General features: G+C 39.3%; 2 long non-coding RNA genes across 2 annotated transcripts; one reads left to right on the plus strand and one right to left on the minus strand.

The window, feature by feature from the left end:
- Positions 1-909: 909 nt before the first annotated feature.
- Positions 910-8,796, plus strand: LOC135498793 (uncharacterized). Its single transcript, XR_010449137.1, has 4 exons — positions 910-1,106; positions 4,488-4,701; positions 5,049-5,123; positions 6,007-8,796. It is a non-coding gene; the product is annotated as an uncharacterized LOC135498793 (long non-coding RNA).
- A 1,617-nt stretch (positions 8,797-10,413) lies between these two features.
- LOC135498548 (uncharacterized) lies at positions 10,414-11,725 on the minus strand. The gene is made up of 2 exons (XR_010449095.1): positions 11,596-11,725; positions 10,414-10,613 (listed from the first exon to the last, which is right to left on the minus strand). It is a non-coding gene; the product is annotated as an uncharacterized LOC135498548 (long non-coding RNA).
- Positions 11,726-12,228: the final 503 nt, after the last annotated feature.

Genomic DNA, 12,228 nt, shown 5'->3' on the forward strand with positions numbered 1-12,228 from the left:
AATGCCTTGTACGGCCGTTTATGGTAATTTTGTGACCAAAGATGTTATTGTATATTTATTATAATCCTAGTAAAATAAAGGTTTTTGATAATAAAGTATTATATTATTTACATAATAGGTAATGTGAGTAGGTTATTCTCCAACAAGGTCGAGATATACAGTAGAACCTCTCCCTTGGGACCGACAAGTGCTGTCCTTAATAGAGAGGTGTCCTGATTAGAGAGGTCAAATAGAATAGAAACAACCAATTTAGGACCAAAACTAGTGTCCTTAATAGAGAGGTTGTCCTCAATAGAGAGGAGCACAGAAGCAAATGGAGGAAGACAGTCCTGGTTCTAAGGAGGAGGATGCTCTCCCTATTCAGGGTGTCTCACAAGAGGTTGTCCTACACCAAAGACAAGATGTGCTTGTTGAAGAACTCCCTTTTATTAAAGGGGGTCTCAAAAGTACAAGGACAAGGTGTCCGTGATAAAGAACTATTCAGGGCGTCTTATAAGACAGCAGGCTGTCCTCCAACAAGGACATGATGTACTGGGTGAAGAATTCCCTATTCAGGGTGCCTCAAAAGACAGTAGGTTGTTCTCCAAAATGGGCAAGATGTATTGGATATCCGTGATTTGATGAATACTTTTCTATTCGATGCGGCGAACGTATTTGGAGACCAAAAAAATGTTTGATGACCAAAATTTAGGGGTGCGCCCCTCCCCCCCCCTTTGATGCGCGCCTGCCCTCAGAAACATGCCAGTGCGTAAGGAGAAGTCGGGTAGTAGGCCCTGTTTGCAAGAGGATGAAAGTGGGACACGGATTCGCCAAGGTGAAATGGTACACGATCAGCTTTTAAGGCGGTCACATTTCCCCAAACTAATCAGGTCAATGAAAAGTGATTGCGACACCATTCAATCGTGCCGTAACACCCTGGTCAACTGGTTACCAAACCATGTTCGTTACAAGCAGAAACCCGGGTCACTCCCTGATTGGTCAATGCCATGGTGCGAGGCCACGTGATGTGACGTCAGTCTGAGGCCATTCCTCTCGAGCTTGCCAATGTGGTCGGAAGCTAAATCTCGATTTTCTTCTAAATTTCGCATGGAATTACAGATATTCTGGTAAGTTCAATGAAAAACATTCTATTTTGTTAGAGTAAAGTGAAGAGAGCATCAATCTCCATTTCCCTTGATTAATTTATGGCAAAATGTCCTCCAAACTATTATAGCCTACTTCCCGCCATGAAGATTGAGGCCATTTTGATTTCATGGACAACACGTGTTGTCCAGAACGTCGTCGGTATTTTCCCTCCTCTCAATGGTCGAACTCAATGATAGCTTGTCTACCGAATGTATTTTGCAACATCCTGCACTCCTCTAGAACTTTGGAGATTTTGTGCAAAAGGTGGCACGGAAAAAAGTCGGTCTCACTGCCTCGCGGGGCCACAAGATATTAGGGAGTTTTCGCAAATCCCCGAAACGCCCACGCGTACGCCTACCCCATTGTTCGACCTCCCGATTACGATGTCGAACAATGGGATAGGCGTTCGTGTTGGCGTATCGGGAGATTTGCGAAAACTCCCTAATTTACCCACTTTGACCCGGTGCAAAAGAAATGCAAGTCCCCCCGGAATCTAAGTCCGGTCCTTTTGTTAAAGTGAATAGAGTCGCCGAGTTCCTTTGTTGACGATTATGTAGCTAACCCTAACCAAACAAGTAACCACATTCGTTGACAATACACAGCTATTGTATCGGGTCCTGCATTCCTAGGACGTCCATTCCTTTTACATTGGTCTCCAAACCATCAAGATTATCAGTAATGTTGGTTTGACTCTGCCAGCTGGTTATTTACTTTTACAATCAACATAACCCACAAGCTCGCACCCAGGTGGAAGGTGAATGGAATAGAACACTGGTTAGTATGATCGAATTATGCCATCGGCCTGTAAACGAGATCCATTGTTGATGTGGCCTCGCGAACAGGACATGGGGGGGGGCCATTAGTCCATAACAAGTGATGTACATTTCATTAAGCTTCCACCTGAGGGCGAGCTTGTGGGTAATTGTTGATTCATGTATTCTGGTGATATGTTGGTTTGACTCTGACAGCTTGTTATCTGGCGCACCTATAACGCTTCTGAATCTGACTCCAGTTATTTGACGCTATACCAGCTGGTTATGCTAAAGTTGGTCAGACTCAAACAGTTCTGTTAGTTTTACTCTGCTGGTTATCTACAACCCTTACTCTGCTTCCAACAGTGCCACTGGTTGTCGAGTCATTTTGACTCGACCAGTGGGTTATATGCTAAAGTTGGTTTAAATCAGTTATGTTGGTTTGAATATGCCAGCTGATTATCTACCATACTTACTTACAAGTTGTTCATTTTTGAAGCATTTAAAAAATGACTCTGAAGCCACTATGGATATTCCAGCTGGCAGAGGGAAAATTAGAAGTAATTTCAAATTGATTGAATCTCAACAAAATTTTGTGTACAACTTCCTGAGAGTAACACAAATATATCCTGAAAATTTCAGCTCAAAATCGCAAGTAGTTCATGATATTTTGATGTATTTCCAAACCTGAAGACCCAAGAGTCACTATGGATATTCCAGCTGGCAGAGGGAAAATTACATAAATTTCAAATTGATTGAATCTCAACAAAATTTTGTGTGCAACTTCCTGACAGTAACACAAATATATCCTGCAAATTTCAGCTCAAAATCCAAAGTCGTTCATGATATTTTGATGCATTTCCAAACCTGAAGACCCAAGAGTCAGTATGGATATTCCAGCTGGCAGAGGGAAAATTACAAGTAATAGTAGGGTCTTCAGGTTTAGAAATACATCAAAATATCTTGAACGTCTTTGGATTTCGAGCTGATATTTGCAGGATATATTTGTGTACCTGTCAGGAAGTTGTACACAAAATTTTGTTGAGATTCAATTAATTTGATATTACTTGTAATTTTCCCTCTGCCAGCTGGAATATCCACAGTGACTCTAGGGTCTTCAGGTTTGGAAATACATCAAAATATCATGAACGACTTGTGATTTTGAGCTGACATTTGCAGAATATATTTGTGTAACTGTCGGGAAGTTGTACACAAAATTTGTTGAGATTCAATCAATTTGAAATTACTTGTAATTTTCCCTCTGCCAGCTGGAATATCCATACTGTCTTAAGGGTCTTCAGGTTTGGATATACATCAAAATATCTTGAACGACTTTGGATTTTGAGCTGAAATTTGTAGGATATATTTGTGTTACTGTCAGGAAGTTGTACACAAAATTTTGTTGAGATTCAATCAATTTGAAATTATATTTGTAATTTTCCCTCTGCCAGCTGGTGGAATATCCATAGTGACTTGAGGGTCTTGTTTGGAAATACATCAAAATATCATGAACGACTTGGGATTTCGAGCTGAAATTTGCAGGATATATTTGTGTACCTGTCAGGAATTTGTACACGAAATTTTGTTGAGATTCAATTAATTTGATATTACTTGTAATTTTCCCTCTGCCAGCTGGAATATCCAAAGTGACTCTTGGGTCTTCAGGTTTGGAAATACATCAAAATATCTTAACGACTTGTGATTTTGAGCTGACATTTGCAGGATATTATTTGTGTAACTGTCAGGGAGTTGTACACAAAATTTTGTTGAGATTTAATCAATTTGAAATTATTGTAATTTTCCCTCTGCCAGTTGGTGGAATATCCATAGTGACTTGAGGGTCTTCAGGTTTGGAAATACATCAAAATATCATGAACGACTTGGGATTTTGAGCTCAAATTTGCAGGATATATTTGTGTTACTGTCAGGAAGTTGTACACAAAATTTTGTTGAGATTCAATCAATTTGAAATTATTGTAATTTTCCCTCTGCCAGCTGGTGGAATATCCATTGTGATTTGAGGGTCTTGTTTGGAAATACATCAAAATATCATGAACGACTTGGGATTTTGAGCTGAAATTTGCGGGATATATTTGTGTTACTGTCAGAAAGTTGTACACAAAATTTTGTTGAGATTAAATCAATTTGAAATTACTTGTAATTTTCCCTCTGCCAGCTGGAATATCCATAGTGACTCTTGGGTCTTCAGGTTTGGAAATACATCAGAATATCATGAACGACTTGTGATTTTTAGCTGAAATTTTCAGGATATATTTGTGTAACTGTCCGAAAGTTGTTCACAAAAGTTTGTTGAGATTCAATCAATTTGAAATTACTTGTAATTTTCCCTCTGCCAGCTGGAATATCCATAGTGGCTTCACGTTGTAGCCCCCGACTTGGTGTGGTTGCAAGGTCGGAATGTTAAGAAGGATGGAAGAAATATATTAGCCATCGGATCCACCCTGACCCTCCCGTGATACGAATAAAATCTCTGTTCTGTTGCAGGATGAGTTGGTTTTGGGAGGTCTTGGTCGCTGATAACGAAGAATATCGAGAATAAAGATTGGTCTTCTCATATTTTGAAACCTTTTTCGATTTTTATCATTTTAGCTTTGGCCACATAACTTTCCTTGATCTATGATATGAGATGACGGTCGAGGTGTCCATGGTGGTAAGAGATGACAGCCGGTGGTCCATGATGCCAGGAGTTGAAAGGTTCTGTCCAGAAATCCCTCGGTGATCTCAATCCTAGCTAGGCGATGGACCATAATCAGCAGTCTGACCAACAATGTTCAATACAAGGCCACAATTCCATAATTGCACGGTGAGTAAACATTTAAAGTTGCAAATATAAAGCAATTTGCATTGGCGGCTTCGCACATCGTATTGCCTGCAAACGTTAGAAAATTTGTGCGAGGATAGAAACCCCATCAAAAGATTAATTCAGTTGCAAGGCAGACATTGCTGCCCTGAAGGTCGTGACGGCACTTTGCCGAATTCATAGCAAGTGTGGATATTTGATAATTCATCAAAACATAGTGACCTGTCATGGGATAGAAATCGCCAGGTTGCCAGCTTCATGCGACACTGTCGGAAACACTGACAGTGTCTGTGTTTCATTGTGATGTCCACTTGCAAAATTCTCAAAATTGTTTTATCTTTATTTTCCAGGTGGGATGTCATACACACGAAGCGGCTGAACTCCACAGGGAATCAGATGATACAGCGGATACAATACTACACACGGTAAGTTGACTTGCGCAACTCGAAACTTGCTTTGATACCGGCAGAAACATGCCCACCACAATGACTGGTGGAAGAATACAAATGGATGTGACCTTATCACAATCAACATTACCCTCAAGCTCGCCCTCAGGTGGCAACTCTATATAATGTACAGCGCTTGGTATGGAATCATTGCTGTGGATGCCCTGGACACCAGGGCACATCAACAAAGGAACTCGTGTACAGGCAGATTTCGATCACGCGTAGTGTTGCACATTTCGTAGAGCTTCCGCCTTGGTGCGAGCTTGTGAGTTATGTTGATTGTAATGGTCAAATCCGTGTGTTGTCGTCTTTGGTGATCTCACCACCTTGCGATGTTCCCAATGAGTGCACTGATGAAAAAGCGGCTTCTGATGACGCAGCGGGAAATGTCCTCATTTGAAAGCCTTCTCCTTCTCCACACATGATACCTTCTTTTTACTCCTCTGACTGTAAGTTACTGATGGAAAATAACCCTCTTTAGATAAAGTCAGCAGTAAATTAGAGGAAGTATTCATCTGAAGACTTGCCTTGGCTATGATAAGCCCATGTAAGGCATTGAACTTGGCTTCTCTAATTCATTTTCCATTACCCTCATTGTAATGTCTGTCCATTGGAACAAAGGGCTTTGACCATCTTTTTGTGGGAGCCTTCTCAACTGCTCCCCACTTTGATCTGCCTTTGGCCACACTTTTTAGGTCTTTCCACTCCTGGTCCCAAGGACGGCTGTGTCCAGCTCGCCCTCGACCGTATCAGAGTCTTATTTAGCTTGTTCGCGACCAAATCCTCCAACCCTGACAAGTTCCTTTGTTTTGTTGTTAATAAGTTTGCAAAATTCTCAAACTTCCGTAATTTTGTTTTCCAGGTGGAATTGCGTGCACACCACGTGCCAATGACGTCATCAAGTCACGTGATCTATAGGAGAGGACGACGTATCGGCAAAGGAGGGAACGATTATGGAAAATTTTCTCGCGGAACAACATGTGGAAAGTTTAAGGCAAGACCAATACTTTGTAAAACTGAATGTCGAAAACTAGTTACACTTGTCAAAGTTTCAGCTGAAATTAGTTCAAATTTACAAGATTTACAAGTTTGGAAAGGCAGAAACAGGACAAGTGTAACTAGAAACTAGAGAGGTTTCGCATTTACGTTTCAGTTCACGTTTCAAAATTACAATATGAAAGATTTGGTGGTGTAAGTCAAAGGCATGGCATATTAGCCCCTTCTTTTTTGAGAAATCACAGGAACATGCACGTGCGTCACAGACGTTTTGAATACTTAAACGTAAGGAAAAACGTAAGATTGCGAAACCTCTCTTTTTGCTCTGTTGCCCAATGCATGAACCTGAATCGGAAATCCAGAAATTAGAATGAACTTTGTCAGTAGCAATGTAATAATCTTTGGGTCTTTGCTTTTATTACCAGAATACTCTACGTATCAGGTGGAAATTGTAAGAAATTGAGAAGAGTTTTATTGGTTATTTATGGGGGCAATCTTTCAAGCTACATGTGATCAGGTTCATGCACAGGGCTACAGTGTTGGCCATTGGTGAAACGATTGTTCCATCTCAGGTGTATCTTCATCAAGGTGAAAGTACATTAGTCACTTGGGGAATTAGTCCTACCCTATTGTCCAATGAGTGTTCAGTGATTTACAGTTAGAGATGCCAAACCTTCATAATACGATTGTAAAAACAATGCAGACTATTTGAACATGGTCTCAGCTCAATCAGCCAATCATACGCCGTTTTTCACACAGTCTTGTGGAAGAAATATCAAGTTTAAAAAACTGTCCATTCCAGCAAACTTTCTTGGCTCAAGTAGGCCACTTTTATATATCATTTCACGAAAGTCTCCTGTTTAAAAACGGGCAAAAAAGACTTACGCGAAAAAAAAGTAAAGAGGTTCAGTCTGGATTCGAACCATCGACCTCTTGCACTGAAATCCAACGCTCTTACCACTACTCCATAAAACCACCCACTGGAAGTGGCCGGCAATGTGAGAGTCACTGAAAACATGTGCTCAGACCTTCATCATTGAGTGATGTCACGATCATTCAATTGAGTATACAAGTTCCAGGACTCTTTGTCCAAATTGTGTGGATTTCACGTCACTGCCACAGACCCATTGATAGGGCCATTGTGGTCCCTTAATCTGTATATTCCATTGAATGAGACAATAGGGCCTACTCTTGCTGGCCCAACTCTCCAATAATTTTTCCGCGTCACTGTGTTTGCTGGGAGTTTGGTATCACAAGCTTCTGAAATATCGATACAAGTACAGGGTGTTAATCAAAACAAGTTACAGTCTTAAGGCCTAATAGCCGTTGTTCTAAATGACATGGCCAATTTGATTTGTACCATCAACAAATAGAATCTCTCAGAATTTGTTGCATACTAACTGAAGTATAATCTATCCAGTTCATGTACTTCTTACACAACTAGAATTCAAAATGTTTTAATTAACACCCTGTATACTTGATGAACATATCACGTATAAGTTCCAATTCAAAGCTGTGGCAGTTGTAGGTTGACTTGCGACGGTGATTTCAAAAAGTATTATTTGTCTATAAAAACCTTATCATAGTCTCGAACTACACCTTCCACCATGGACCACCAAGGCTCCTCAAGTCTGGTGTCCTCGAAAACCCTCATTCAGCCCCCTTTCCATTTTGGGAAAACATTCAATCAGAAATGGAAAACATTTGTGACACCCCGTATATGTGTATTTATGTTAAGATGTCAGATATTCTGTTGTGATCAAAAGTAGAAATTAGTTTATCAACAACATCATTAAACTGCTGCAGTACGAAGTTGTTTCTTAAGAATATCAATTAAGAAAACAAAACCCCTATCAACTAAAAGTAACACGTATTCACCCATTCTGAATTACATAAACAAGAGTTGACCTCTTAGTCCCAAAAAGCTGATTGGTTCATTTCCAATGAGCAAGCGGCAAGAAGAATTCGGGATCCATAATTTATCATTTCTTTTAAAAAGTATAAGCAATAACCTGCTCAGTGTCAGGAGCATTCAGATTTTGATGTTGAGTTCTGAAATAACTAATTGGTACACCCAAGAATTGTCTGTAATAACAGACACATTTCAATCGTTGGGGTAAATTAATCTATGTCATTAAAGCAACATCAACATTCGAAATGTTTGAAAGGAATTATCAGGGCATTAAGATATCATTATCAATCGCCCTTTTCTAAAAACCATGCTACCAATCCAGACCTTGGATCCAAATCAAATGAAATGTATGGAAATACATCCCCTTCCAGACTGTTCAAGATATTCTAAAGAAACAATTAACTGACAGCAATACTCTGTACAACAGATTAAGATTCAGGCCTTAATTACCGGTACTTGATTCAGGCTGTGTAAAAATACTTTAATCTCACTTCTATAAGACCATCTAATGAACTTTAACGAAGGAATGATTGCCGCTGCGGGATATCCTTTGACCTCCGCAGCAGTAGCGTAAACTGTAAGACTTCACAAGCACTGAAGCTGTCTTATCACTTTCTATTTGCTACGTGGATTTGGGTTGTGTTAAAATTAACGAAAATGGTCTTATATTTGTGATTTTACAGTATTTCGCCTTCTTTGCGTGTACTGTGAAATGGTTAGTAGTTATTTAAATAAAACTTTTGTTTAAAATTGACGTGTTTTTAGTTCCTTCGACTTCAACTCAATCCTTTTATTTGAAACATGGAAAATAGTTGTCAGTTCAGAGTTTACTAGTTATATCTGCAGTTTTGTTTCAAACAATTTATTAATCTTTAGCCTCAGCACGGTTTGCAAACAGCTAACTTTATTCCATGAATCTTTAATGCAGTTATTGACAGACTTTCGAACATGCAGATTATCGGTAACTAGTAACTTATTCTGAGCTGAAGAACTATCTACACTCTTAGAAATAAAGGTTTTCATGATCTTCTGTGGGCACGAATCTTTCTATTCTCCAGAAAACCTTAGAGATTTCCAAGGTTCTCAGGAAAGCGGAAAAGGTTCCTTGGCTTAAAATGATCTAAAATCCTTCTTGGTGCTTTTCTGTCTGATAGAAAACCGGAAGGGGTTTGTTATACGTGCCGTCTTGAAAACCTTTAATTCTAAGAGTGGATCCAGGAGTGTATTTGGCATGTTGTCCAATGCAAACTTCAATTGTTGTTGTTGTGTTGAATGTTTATCTTTATGCTCAGCCATTAATACATTTTTCTTCAAAGCTTGAATTATGTGCAGCATTGAGTTTGTGAGCAAAGTTACCAGATATCGTTGGTTAATTTGCTGAACAACTTGTTTTTCACCATTTTGTTTAGCGTGAACTATTCATGTGTGGCAGAATTATTCATGTTTGATGTTATTTCTGTTCAATTGCTGGTAAAATGTCTAAAAGTGACTTTGAAACTGTTCAAATAGGCTTGCCTATTCCGAGACGAACAGATCATTTCAAAGTTCCTCCTTAGACGTTTTCACCAGTAATTGTACACATCAAACTTGCATTCTTCTGCGCAACACATAAATACTTTACACTATTCACTTGGTATTACACAAGTTGTTCAGTAAACTGATCAAAGAACTCTGACAACATCGCTCACTAAACTTCAATTGGCACATAATATTAGCCTTGAAGACTAATAATGTATTGATAGTTGAACAATAAGATAACAATTCAACTCAATAACAATAACAATTGAACTTTGCAAAGGATTACAAGCCTTATACACTCCTGGATCAACGGATTTTGCCCAAAAAAAGGGGGACCCTCAGAATATAGGCTATCTCCAAAAACGTCAAAAAAAAACTCGAGCGTGACCTCGCTCCGTAACTTTGCAGAGGAAAAAAGTTACGAGGGGAGGTCACGCACAATTTATTTTTCGAGTTTTGTGGACTTAGCGTATTTTTAAAGGAAAAAAGGATGACTCAGCGATTTTGTACTTAGCGTATTTTTCAAAAAAAAACCATGGAAAAGTTACGGAGCGGAGTCACGCTCGATTATTTTTTAGCCTGCTGTGGACTTAGTACAATTTTGAAGAAAAAACACAGGAGAGAAGATTCAGGAGAACTTTGTTCAGGAGACAATCATAAAATCCAAGAAGAAAACAGATTGAATCATTGGTTTATTGATTCATTACTGTTTGGAAAGGATGTTTAGAGATTATTGAGAGACATATCCAAAGACAAATAAGGAGAAAATCAAAAAGATTTTTTGATATTTGTTAGTGCGCTAACTGACCTCGTAACCTGGGGGGAAAGAAGGAAGATATAATATAAATTATAACGTTTATTAATTCACTTTGAAAACATACAGAAGAAAGAAGAAGGTTACAGACAAAAAGGAAATATAAAGTCGGATTCGAATGGCATTCGTGTCAATTAAGGCTTTCATCATGGCGTTTGTCTTGACATGTAGTAGTCATACGTAAGGCTTTCATCATGGCGTTGGTTTGTTCAACTCGAACATGAAGGACCTGCAAATATACAAAATAAAACGAGAGATCAAAATACGGCAGCATAGGTAAGACGGTACTACACCTGTACAAATCAAGTCTAAAGGAATCTCGCCACTGTTTGACTTGAGGAAAATCAACATCACTTGAGCGATATGAGCCCTGAAAAACAATAGACCGAATGCGAAAATACCCAGTATTATACTCAGTATACCCATACAAGTACTCAGGAGAAAAGTTATCAAAATGCAATGGCCATTTTGGTTATTTCTATTTTCGGACAATCTACTCGAAGTAGAAATAATTCAGAGTCAGACTTATTTTCAGAAACTACGCTCATTTCATTATAATATCCAGGTGCCTGTGCAATCTGTCAATATTGAAGTGATTTCAGAATGACCGAATTCCATCCGGAAAACACGGATTCGTGACAGCGCTGAATCAAACATGTCTCTAATACACGCCGTATAACTTCTGTGCAAATATAAAAAATGGAAGTACATTATTGTGTACAAAACATTGGAAGGCCTCCGAAAACCACAATAAAAACAAAATGGCCCGGATATGATCTGGTGGGCCCTTTATTCAATGCTGGTCTATGGTTGTGTAATCCATGTCGAATACCTCAACCTAAGAATTTGTCTCAAACCTCATTCATGAGTGGAAAACTTTTCCAAGAGCAGATTTAGACTTTCAATCAGCACGGTACCCAAGACATGGATTTGACGATGATAATCAACATGACCCACAAGCTCGCCCGCAGGTGGAAGCTCACTTACTTCCAACAATTCCCTCGACCAAAAAATTCCGGCAATTCTCTTTCGACTGAGATTGTACAGTGCATGTACAAATACCATGCCGCGCAACACGCGAAAATGACCAATGTTCAACCCCAAAATATGTGCACTCAGTCGACTTTTGAAACTATTTAAACAACTGAATGCGATACTTGTGTTGTAAACTAAAAGTTTCGGTGAAAATTTAGAGTTTAATATGTTCTTACCGTGATTATTTTCGGTTTTTGTGGGAGCAAGATGTGAAGACATGTTTGGACAACATGGCGGCTGGACTGAAGACAGACGAAGCAGGGCGCATGCGTGCCACGTCAAAGCCAATTGCCAATCTTGACACTAGAGGAGCTGATAGCGTTCCTGAACTGAACTGCCTTTCGATGCAAGGTACAGGGTGATTCTTAAAGCAAGACCCATGAAAAATGCCCAGACATCAATGAAAAGCATCGTTTTCGAGTGTATTTTCTGGAATTTGAAGATCTTAATTTCCTGTATAATCAGCATAATTTGACGAACGATTTCTGTCGTCGCAATGAATCCCTTGCCCTTGGCTCCCTCAACGCTATTTATCGACTTGTATCATTGTTCGTGCCGTGGTTAAAACAAGTGTTTTTGTCATGATGGGGGTTAAAGGGACAATATAGGCAGCAGCTAGGTAGGCAAGATAAAGTTACACAAAGCCGCCAATAGGGGTCTCTCACATTTCAAGTTGATTCTAAAGCATGTTAAAATGGACTCAACGGTAAAGTACCTATAGTCAGGCTAGCACAATTGATTAAGCAAAATGTTAGTTACAGAGTGCCTCTTGTGACTCTTGCCAGCTCTTGTCATGGTCATGATAACCA

The sequence above is a fragment of the Lineus longissimus genome, chromosome 14 (assembly GCF_910592395.1).
Source record: "Lineus longissimus chromosome 14, tnLinLong1.2, whole genome shotgun sequence".
In the NCBI taxonomy this organism is placed as follows: domain Eukaryota; kingdom Metazoa; phylum Nemertea; class Pilidiophora; order Heteronemertea; family Lineidae; genus Lineus; species Lineus longissimus.